The 11,394-nt window shown below is 37.9% G+C and overlaps 1 pseudogene; it reads left to right on the top strand.

Moving 5' to 3' along the window:
- Positions 1-10,201: 10,201 nt before the first annotated feature.
- On the top strand, positions 10,202-11,176 carry LOC114701085 (annotated as a pseudogene).
- Positions 11,177-11,394: the final 218 nt, after the last annotated feature.

Genomic DNA, 11,394 nt, shown 5'->3' with positions numbered 1-11,394 from the left:
TGCTGGAAATTAGTTTGGCATTCCCTGAGAAAACTAAAATTATATGTATTAATTGATTTATCTATGCTACCCCCGTGTATATACCTGAAAGATTCTGCCTTATGCTAGTAGAGAAATACTTGCACATCAATGTTTATTGCAGCACTATTCACAATAGCTAAATTTTTGGGGCCTACCTAGGTATTCAGTTGCAGAAGAACTGATAATGATAATGTAAGGTATGAATTCTGCTCAGCCGTAAAGAAGAAAAAATTTTGCATTGGCTGTTAAATGGGAGTAAGTAGAAATTATTATCTTGTTAATAAGTGAATTAAGTCAAACTTGAAGTAACAAGTATTCCAGTTTTCTTTAGTGTGGAATCTCTGGGTTTTATATTAATATATATATTAAAATCTATATCTATCTATCTGTATCTATATACATATCTATATATAAATATCTCTGTCCTCTATCTATCTATCTATCTATCTATCTATCTATCTATCTATCTATCTATCTATCTATCCATATATGCCTCACAAGAATAGAAGCAAAACTGTAGGAGAATTTAGGGAACTGAGTGAGGAGAAACATGTGGGCAGTAGAAGATGGGGAACATAGATAAAGTGTATTATATACCTGTATGTCTTTTATGATATCATTATGAAATTCAGAACTATCTTCACTATGGAATAAAATATTTTCATTTAAAATGATTTCAGTTTTTATGCATGAACCCCCCCCCAGGTATATTCTAGGTAGCCCAAACGATAAGCTAATACTCTGTTTTTGAAAAATTCTTGACCCCTTTTTTCCTCTTACTTTTATTTTTGTTGTTGTATATTTAGTATTACAGAGTCTACCTCTGGAGCTAAAGCTGGCCTGGAACTCACCATGCAGCTCAAGCTGATACTGAACTGTGGCAAGACTCTTGCCTTAGCTTTCTGAGAGCTAAGATTAAAGGCACTCCTCTGGAATTCTGATTTTAGACAGCAATTTTTAGTGATTCATTTGAGTAATAAGTGATAAATTAATATATTTCTATTGAAGATTCTATTATTTATCTTTCATCAATTATAAAATATTTTTTACACAATGCATCACTTTTCTATTTAGTTGTGAAACATCAGATTATCATGAAATGCACAAAGTACATTTCTCTCTCTCTTTCCTTTTGCTCTCCTTTTCTTACTAATCACATTAGTATTTGATGTTGTTATCAGGATCATTCTTCTGTTCAAAATCTGAATAGTTCCTAGTGTGTGATCATTGTGTCAAAATGCACATATGCTTATAGCACTAGACTGGACTTGTCTTAGAAACAGAATGGAATGAAGGCCATGTTGTGTGCTGCTAGGTTTACAGTGAAAAACAATCTATGACAAAAATGGTATGCCTAATAGTTTTAGTTATTTCCGTGCAACAATTTAATCAAAAATAGATGAAATTTTCCTCAGGTCCACAACACATTCTTTTACTCTATACTTTTCTGGTAGTACACTTCATAGCACAGATCTTAGGATGGTATGCTGTATACAGCAAGAGACTTCATAATTAAAAAATGTGATGAATTTAATATTCTATTATGAAAGCAATTTTTTAAAGTTTGAAACCAACACTCCACTTCTCATGTTGTTGGAATACTGAGTCACCTGAGGCAAGGTGAACAGAACTTCATCTGTCTGTGTTAAGGATAAGAAACACAGAATCACTCCAGGGATGTGAAAAGAATTTCACAATTCATTTTCCACATGCATGAAAGGAATTACAACACATAAGAGTTTGGGAGGCATGATTGGAAAAAGCACAGGGACAAATAGCCAAACTAGTGGAAACACATGAACTGTGAACCAATGGCTGAGGAGCCCCCATGGAACTGGACCGGGCCCTCTGGATAAATGAGACAGTTGATGAGCTTGAACTGTTTCAGAGGCCCCCAGGCAGTGGGACGAGGACCTGTCCTTAGTGCATGAGCTGGCTGTTTGGAACCTGGGGCCTATGCTGACACACTTTGCTCAGCCTTGGTGCAGGGAGAAGGGGACTGGACCTGCCTCAACTGAATATACCAGGCTGGGCTGAATCCACAGGGGAGACCTTGCCCTGGAGGAGATGGGATTGGGGGGAAGGATTGGGAGGGGAAAGCTGGGGGGGAGGTGGCAGGGGAATCCGTGGATGATATGTAAAATTAAATTAATTATAAAATAAAAACATTAATTAAAAATAGTTTACCAGGCAGGTGACAAGTGTGTCATCAGGGATCTTCTCAAATTTTCTCTATGAAAGTTCTTATCATTGTCTGTGAATATTTTTGTATCCAGAAATGATTATTAGAATTTTCTTCATCTCAGAATCAAGCTATAATAAAATTATTGATTAAACTTTATTGAAATGTTGATAGAATGTTTTTTAATAATCTCTATGATAATTAAGTATATACATATATTTCTCTTTAGAGTATGTGAATGACCATCAACTACTATAATTTTACTTATGTTCAGAATCATACTGACAATAACATGTAATCACTTGTGGTAACAATCAGTTACTAAAAAATTATCATTTCAAAATCCAGATCTGACATATCCTGACAGATGTGTCTGGAAGACAGCTGATTTCATATTCAGAGAAATAAAGATATTATAGTAATCATCAACATAATACCTCTAAGCACTATGCAAACAGACTTTACTCATAGTCATAACATCTTTTGAAATGGGAAAAGGACCATGGCTTATTCAAAGCATTAACTAAGGATCAATGGTGAATCCAAGCATGTGAACAGATGCTCCTAATTCATGTTAATGCTTAGCCTCTGGACTATGTTGTCCTTTGGGAGGAATAATTACTGTGGCTGCTCATAGCCTGACCCAAATCCTCAGGCTTCACAGAGAATACTTGTTCCTTCATAGCTTTATCAAGCCTTTTAGTCTAAGTCACTACAGTAAACAGCAATAACAAAACATTTCTAAAACAACACTCATTTGTAATGATGTTTTCTAAGTGGCTCAAGGGTGCTTTCAAGATACAGAAAAATTTTTTACTCATAAATTTTATCATCACAGTTTTACTTATATATGATCCCAATTGACCAAAAACTGCCAGAAGATTGTCAAATATTTCAATTTGTCATTCTAATACCCAATAATTTTTCCCAGGGAAAGAAATATTTTTATATACTCTAATTTATTTTACCTTACAGCATATGGTTGATTACATATGCAGTGGATCACATTTTAAAGTATTAATACTAAAGATATTTCTATAGTAGAAATTATGCATTTCACAACATGTATAGAATTTCATAAAAATTTTTGAGAACTTCATATATGAGTATGCTCTAGATGCATCATTTCTACCTTTCCTTCTGCACCTAACTCCTTTTATGCCCCTCTTAAATTCCTGATCTCTTCTTTTTATTTCTGTTATGTATACATGTTTGTATATAAAGGTATAGATACAGATATCTCTTATTGTGTGTTTCCAGTATGGTAGGTACATATGATCATAGCTGATCACTTAGTCTTTGGGCATCATTGTTAAGAAAACTGGTTGTCTGTTCCTCATGAAGCACTGACTGATTTGTCCTCATCAAGCACTTACCGATTTATGATAGTCGTCAAGTAGGGATAGCACATTTGAACATTTCCTCTATCCATGTCTATATATTAACTAGTGTAGTCTTTGTAGGTCTTGAATTGCAAGCTTATTTTTGAGATTTCACAAGCCCAACATCTTTTTCATGTCTAGAAGACATAATCTCATAGAAATTGTCCTGATTCTAGGAGTCTTGGAACATTTCTACCACCTTATTTGTAATGTTCACTGAGACTTAAAGGTAGGAATTGTGCTATACATTTTTCATTTGGAACTGGGCACCCATGGGCATTTTAATCAGTTTCACATCTCTATAATAGCTTTTGTCTGCTGTAAACATAATGTTCTTTGATGATGGGTAAGAGTTGCACTTATCTATGGCTATAAGGACAAGTACTTTAGAAGATAGTTGGAAAGTACAATAATTATCAAAATGGTGGTAGTAGTAGGTTTTCTATGTTCTTTGACCGCTCCAGTCAAATTGGCTAGAATTATAGTACCAATCATAACTTACCTGCTGTTGTGCAGGTTTTGGTTTGTCTCCATAAATAAATGTTATATTACATCATTGGGGATATGTTACTAGTGTGATCATTGTTGTAGTACACCAATTTCACACCTGAGTAGCACTGTTGATAACCATTCTCCCTTAGCAACTTGCCTAGCACTTTTGTCTTGAGACCTAACCCTCAGATCAGAGGCTCCCAGGTCAATACCAGCTACATTTCTCCAAGACTTGTGACCAAAATGTATGGTATCTTCAGTAACTGGGTCTTACCTTCATGATCTAGCAGGCAACCAAGATAAATGGTCATAGTTTTTATTTTTGTAGGAATCCCTTATATACCTGTGATCAAAAACACAAATGGAGATGTCCCTGCCTGGCACTGGAGTTTCTGTTTGATAGCCTATGGCTTCTAGGGAAGCATTTTCTTACACAGAGAGACAAACAAGAAAACACACAAGCATACATGTACACACACACACATACACACACACACACACACACACACACACACACATATATATATATATATATATGTATATATAACCACAATTTATGTACTCAGCATTTATTCAGTGCTTGTCATGTACGGGGAACTATACAAGACACTAGGCATCTTTTATCCCCAAAGACACGACACACTTCTTGTGTAGTGGTAGGTAGAGTGGTCTGTCATATCTTGGTAAAGCATATTCCACATGATGTCCATATAATGGCTTCTTTAATTTCAGTTTTTAAGAGAAGGCTTTAGTCTCTTAAAATTTTCTTAGTCCATAAAGAATTGTTAGCCATAATTCTAATGCAAGTGTTTAATCAAGCTACTTTATATAAATTGTTTCATTTGTCTCACAAAATAGAAATTCTCATCTAGTTTGTCCTCATGTAAGTAATTTAAAAGACTTCTGAAAATTAAGTCTTGGCTTTAAATAGTTTCTTTTTTTTTAGTGTACAAATTAACAGGAACCTAAGTTTATTCCCAAGAATGGAACATATTTTTTTTAAAAACAACTTATAAAATATTAGGTTTACCTATTGCTTTTCCACATATTCTTAATGTTTTTTATTATTTATCATTTTTAATCAATTTATCATTCCTCCCTTTCTTTCCCTCAGTATCACCCTACACGCTTTCTTCTTAATTTTGACTTCTTTCATGAGATATCTTAATAGATGGAGTCATTATATTAGGGAGAAACCTGGTGCTAGGGAAATTCCCAAGAATCTACAAGAATGACCTCAGTCTAGACTACTAGCAATAGCAGAGAGCGTGCTTGAACTGGCCTACCCGGTAATCAGATTGGTGAATACCCTAATTGTAATCATAGAGCCTTCATCCAGTAACTGATGGAGCAGATGCAGAGATCCATAGCCAAGTACCAGGCGGAACTCCGAGAGTTCAGTTGAAGAAAGGGAAGGGGATTTTATGAGCAAAGCCAGGGGAGTCAAGATCATGATGGGGAAAATCTAGAGACAGATGAACCAAGCTCCTAGGAACTCAGGGACTTTAGACTGACAGCTGTGGAGCATGTGTGGGACCACACGAAGCCTTCTGCATACAGGAGACAGTTGTGTAGCTTGGTCTGTTTGAGGGGCCCCTGGCAGTGGGATCAAGATCTATCCTGGGTGCATAAGCTGGCTTTCTGGAGCCCATTACCTATGGTAGGACGCCAGGCTCATCCTTGATGCAGCGGGGAGGGCCTTGGTCCTCCCTCAATTGAATGTACCAGGCTTCACTGACTCCTCACAGGAGAACTTACGCTTTTGGAGGAGGAGATGGGAGGTGAGTTGGTGGGGGAGAAGGCTGAGAGGAAGCAGGAGGAGGGATGGGAGGGGATCTGTGGTTGGTATGTAAAATGAATAAAAAAAACTTCTTAAATTAAAAAAAAAGACTTCTTCCATTTTCCCATTTTCACTCTTCCTAGTACCTGTGTCATAATCTTCCCCTTCCTAAAATCCCCTCTCTCCACCTCCACCAATGGCAACTTTCTACTCTCCTGTCTTCAACCATCACTCCAAAATGTTGCCCGTTGTTTTCCTGCAGCACAAAAGTAGCTGTGGGTGATGGGATCTTGAACCAGAAATCATCTCAACAGGAATTCTGATATAAAGCAAAATATTTGCCTACATATAACAAAATTTTATTGCTCTGAGTCAGGTCAACATATGAAAAGAGAAATATATAACAAAAAATGGGAAAAGCACTCTCTAAAGCAAAAGATGGCATCTTGCATATGGAAACAGCCCAAGTTCCAGGACACCTTTCCAAGGTGGAAAATTTGAATTACTTCCTTATACTGAGGTACAGAGAAATAGTAATGTCCAAAAAAGCTGGAACATATATGTGTTTTAGAATTTCCAACTGAAGGAAAAAAAGCAAAACAAAACTCTCTTGAGTTCATTGCTATCACTCTTCCCAAGTTTTGTTTCCCACAGTCCATATTTCCTACTGAACCTTTGCTTTTCTCTGTGTTAATGCCTTCAGGAAGTTCAGTGCGCATTATTGATAAAATGTGTTTTACTGCACTGCTTTCTTGAAAATCCTTTGTGTGTGAAGAACAGTACTATTCTCAAATGTAGATAGGAGGAGTTTTTTAAAGGCAGCTGGAGGTAACAACAGAGATGAGTATATTGCTTTACAGTCAAGGAGAAAAACCATGGAGATGGAGTTTGGGAGAGTCAAAGCTAAAGCTCCTGCTTATCAGAAGACTAGGCAGCATGTCACAAGGGTATATATTTCCCTCTAATGCTCCCCAGTCGACATGAACTCTTCACTTTCATTGGGTTATACCCAGTTCAACTTCCTTTAGGCCGATGTTCTTTTGTGAAGCATCCTTGTGGAGTCATATTCCTGTTAAGTTCAGTGACAATCACCACTGTGTGAACTGCCATTAGATTTGTTTAAATAAATTCCTAAAATCATAAGGAAAACATATTTTTTGCCCAGACTTCATTTTATATGGGGTTACCATTGTCAAATCTCTACACATGTGTTTAGATTCATCACCTTCACCATTCCATCTGTTTGCTACAAACCCAAATATTACAATTTCTACATCAAAAATTTGGTCCTTTGCTTTGCTAATGATTTTTCAATGCTTTACTTAAACCTTTGTAGTAGGATGACAGCTTTGTGTAGACCCTTAGTACCTTGTAATCTAGATCCACAGTTTCTCCAGTGCTGTCTTTAATCCCACTACCTTACCTGTTGTACCTTAGACTATTCTAATTGACTTACTGATCTCCCTTGATTGGGCATTTATGAATCTTCATTTTGCTTCTCTAACTTGTTTGACCTTCTGTTTGTACCGGATTAAACCTGAATAACCGTTTTATGTGTTTTTTGTGATTCTCTATCATTGCAGTCTTCATATCACTTCATAACTTTCCTACCCTGTCTTCACTCCTTGGATCACACACTACAATATTTACAAAGCAGTCCCTTCCTCTGCAATAAAATGTTCACCATATGCTCAGCAATGATATCAAACACAGTCATTCTGAAGCAATAAAAGTAAATGTGTCTGTGTCCACCTAGTTGCCATGAAATCCAAACAAAGTAGTTGCAAAGAACCCAAATACTGACTTAATTGCTATAATGAGTAATTGTTAATGCCTTATCTACATCTTACAGCTAATGCAGGCTGTGAGATACTTTTTACCCTAAATCTTGATTGCCATTGCTTCTGTCAACATTTATTTCTCCCTTTTTTTTATACATAATTCATTGTACTCTTTGCCAGAGGAAAAGAGATGAAAATTATAGTATCTTTCTTTTTTTCTTCAACTTTAGAAGCTCTAGAGGTAGAGACACAGACAACAACAAACCAAGCAATCAGTGTAGAAAAAAAGGAACTCATCAATTACAGTCACTTAGTTTATGTAGTCGTGATAAAGGACTGTGGAATTTCTGTGGCTTCTCTCCTATGTCTCCATTGCAGGCCGCTGCAACCTTGCTCTCCAATACTTGTGCCTACGTGCATGGGTGATCTAGGCTGAAGAATCATAGAGCAAACAACTACTTTCTAAATTTTGGACACTTCTTTAGGTGATGTCATTAGGCCTTTGGCTTAAAGTCACAGCTGTCCTTTTAGTTAAGAAGGCTGGGCATTCACAAGCGAGACAGATATCACAAGAAAGTCAACTCAGAGTATGCGGAATCCTATTTTGGCTCATAATGAGATTGGAGATGAAATTTTGAAGATGAAGAAAGGAGTTTGTTGCAGATACAATGGCATGAACAGAGACAAGCAGGAGCACATTTTATCTGGCTTGTAGAGCGCATGGGATGAGGACACACATGGAGTTGAGCATAGTAGAGAGGGCACCCTGAGGTTTATGAGGTTATTGGAAGTCATGAACTGAAACATGCTGAGGGGACAGGCAGGGACATATTTTGCTGCAAGTAGTTTATAAGTATTCTTAGTAATTTTTGGTGGTAGTTTGGACTGGAAAAGTCTGAACAGTGGTGTGTTACGGAAATCCTGGTATTGTGGGATATTTTCCCCCACTCTGACACTCCTGAGACTGATAATGAAGTTTACTTTTAATCAGAAGGCTGAGTTAGCTACTAGCTGACCAAAATTAGCTGTAGAGGCTTTGGAGAACTTAGAACACATTGGGAGATTCAGCAAGTAGTAGGGTAGGTCTTAGAAAGATTCTCAACACTTTTGGATCTAGGAAGAAGAGGGGAGGTCACTAGTCAATTCTCTGCCAATTCTCTGATCATTCTGGATCTTACCCAGATATCTGACTCCCAAATTTTTATTGATAAAGAATAATTAGATAAATGCTTCATCTTGTGCTGTGGAATAATCTTTCAGTAGACTGTGAATATGTATTATTCTCATTGGTTAATAAGGGAACTGATTGGCCTGTAACAAGACAGGATAAAGTTAGGCAGGACAATCAAATTGATGATCCTGGGATGAAGAAGAGCAGAGTCAGGGAGACACCAGCCAGCTGCCAAGGAAGCAGGGCATGTAGAAAATGAGGTGACAAGCTATGAATCATGTGGCAGAGGATAAGTAAGAAATAAGGGTTAATTTAAGCATAAGAGTCATCTAGTAACAAGCCAGAGCTTTTGGCTGAGTATTTATAATTAAAATTAAGCCTCTGAGTCATTATTTGGGAGCAGGTGGTTGGGACAAGAAAACTCCACCTACAAGCCTGGTTTTGAAAAAAAGTGTTCAGCAGAAGAAAGCCTTGTTTTCTTATGATGTTGCTTTGTTGCAGATTATCTTCCAAACAAACCCAAGTAACTCACCTTTCACCAACTTCAAGGTTCTTATTTAGGGCATGAGGAAACTTATTTAGTTGAGACAAATTAAGACTATATAAAGGGGTTATTATAACTATATTTTGTAGCAAATTATGATCATTGTTATTTCTGTGAATGTCATTATTAATTTTTTGTGTGCAATTATTATCTCATGATAAAACTGAGGGGCTCTAGGTTTGAAGAATGATCAGGATAATGATGGACAAAGTAATTTTGTTATTCTTTCACCTGGATCTTAAATAGGAAGGTTAGAGAAATGTTGATAGCATTGGTATATTTAATAATGTTCTCTATAAGATAACATAGAAGATACTCTAGGATATTATTCAGGGTTCTCTAAAGGAACAGAACTGATGTAGTGTGTGTGTGTGTGTGTGTGTGTGTGTGTGTGTGTGTGTGTGTGTGTGTGTGTAGAATAAACATCCCACAATTTGTCTCTCTGCATTGTAATGTGGTTCTTAAAGCTCCTGTAATATCCATGTGGAAAAGAAGCACTTCCTAGCTAATCTAAAGCATCCACTGAGATGAGGGAGAACACTTGAAGAGGTAAAGTTCAATATGAATTTCCAGTCACTGTGTGGCTGTCATTGAAGAGGCTCTTGGGACTCTGACCTTTCCTGGCTCTGTTTCCTGGTTACCATGAGCAGAGAAGTCTCCTCTTTCAGGTTCTCTCAATGCTGCACTGTCTTACTAGAGGTTCATCAGCAATGCCTTCAAGAGGACATCAACTTAAACTTCCAAACATGTGATCAAAATCAACTTTCCATTGCTCAGCATCACCTCAGTTACTTTGTGATATGCTGTGTCCTAACATAAAAAATAATGTGTCCAGTTTAATAGCCACAATTCACCAGATCCTCAAGTCTCAACTTCCACATAAGATTTTCTAATTTGGGGGAATTGGCTGGGTTGGTGAGCCAGAGGGTTGGCGTGAGCCACCTGGAGTTCAATTCTGCACGATGGCATCTCAGGCAGGCCTGCGAGTGGTCAGCACCTATGGCAGTGACTTTCAGCACTGGGAGCACATCGCCATGCATTATTAGATGAGGTATGAGAGTGACGCTCAAGTATGAAATCAAGAAGCTGATCTATGTCCATCTGGTCAGCTGTTGGTTGCCAAGATGAGTGTGGGATACCTGAGGCTCTTGTCACATGATCAAGTGGCCATGCCCTATCATTGGGAATATCCATATTTATTGAGCATGTGCTGCCTCTCTTGAGCCTTCTCTCCTTCCCTCGAAACATTAGCTACCTGGTGCTCTTCATGGTCAGCATGGGGCTCTTCTCCATCACTCCCCTCATTTATGGCAGCATGGAGATGTTCCCTGCAGCACAGCAACTCAATCGCCATGGCAATGTCTACTGCTTCCTGTAGAAGGTTTTTCTGATGTCTCTGTCATGTATCTGGTGTTGGTACTGGCAGTCCAAGTTCATGCCTGGTAACTGTACTACAGCAAGAAACTCTTAGACTCTTGGTTCACCAGCACACAGGAGAAGAAACGTAAATGAAGCCTGCCTGATGGACTTCTGAGGGGTGAAACATGGGTCTCCCATTGAGTAGCATGAAGGGAGCTGTTCAGAATCTCCATAGACTGCGGCATCTGTGATGGTGGTACCTAGTGCACACTAGGTGCATTCTGGCCTGGAGTTCTCTGTCTCTATCCACTGAGATGACAGAGCTGTAGTATTTAATTTATTCTTGACTAACTGCAACTGGGTGACCAGTAGCTATGGAACACTTCAATTGGTTGAAGTTGAGGCCCTCCAGGGTTTGGTTTTTCCAGACTGAGCCTTATCCTTGCCTTCTCTGGGTCATATTCCTTCACTTTCATTCATCACCTCTTCACCACCAATACTAAAAGAGATCTGGAATAAATCAGTACATGAAATCCTCCTTCAATCTGTAGGTCATGGGGCAGGCAACATTTGGGAAGTTGCTCCCCTCTACAGGCTCTCTGTTGATTGCAAACCATTTTAATTAAAAAAGAACCTCAGTGAAGTGAAGACTATTCTCCGGGGGTGGGGTGGGGTGGATTTT

This window comes from Peromyscus leucopus, chromosome 17, assembly GCF_004664715.2.
Source record: "Peromyscus leucopus breed LL Stock chromosome 17, UCI_PerLeu_2.1, whole genome shotgun sequence".
Lineage (NCBI taxonomy): Eukaryota > Metazoa > Chordata > Mammalia > Rodentia > Cricetidae > Peromyscus > Peromyscus leucopus.
This window is presented reverse-complemented; position numbering and strand designations above follow the sequence as displayed.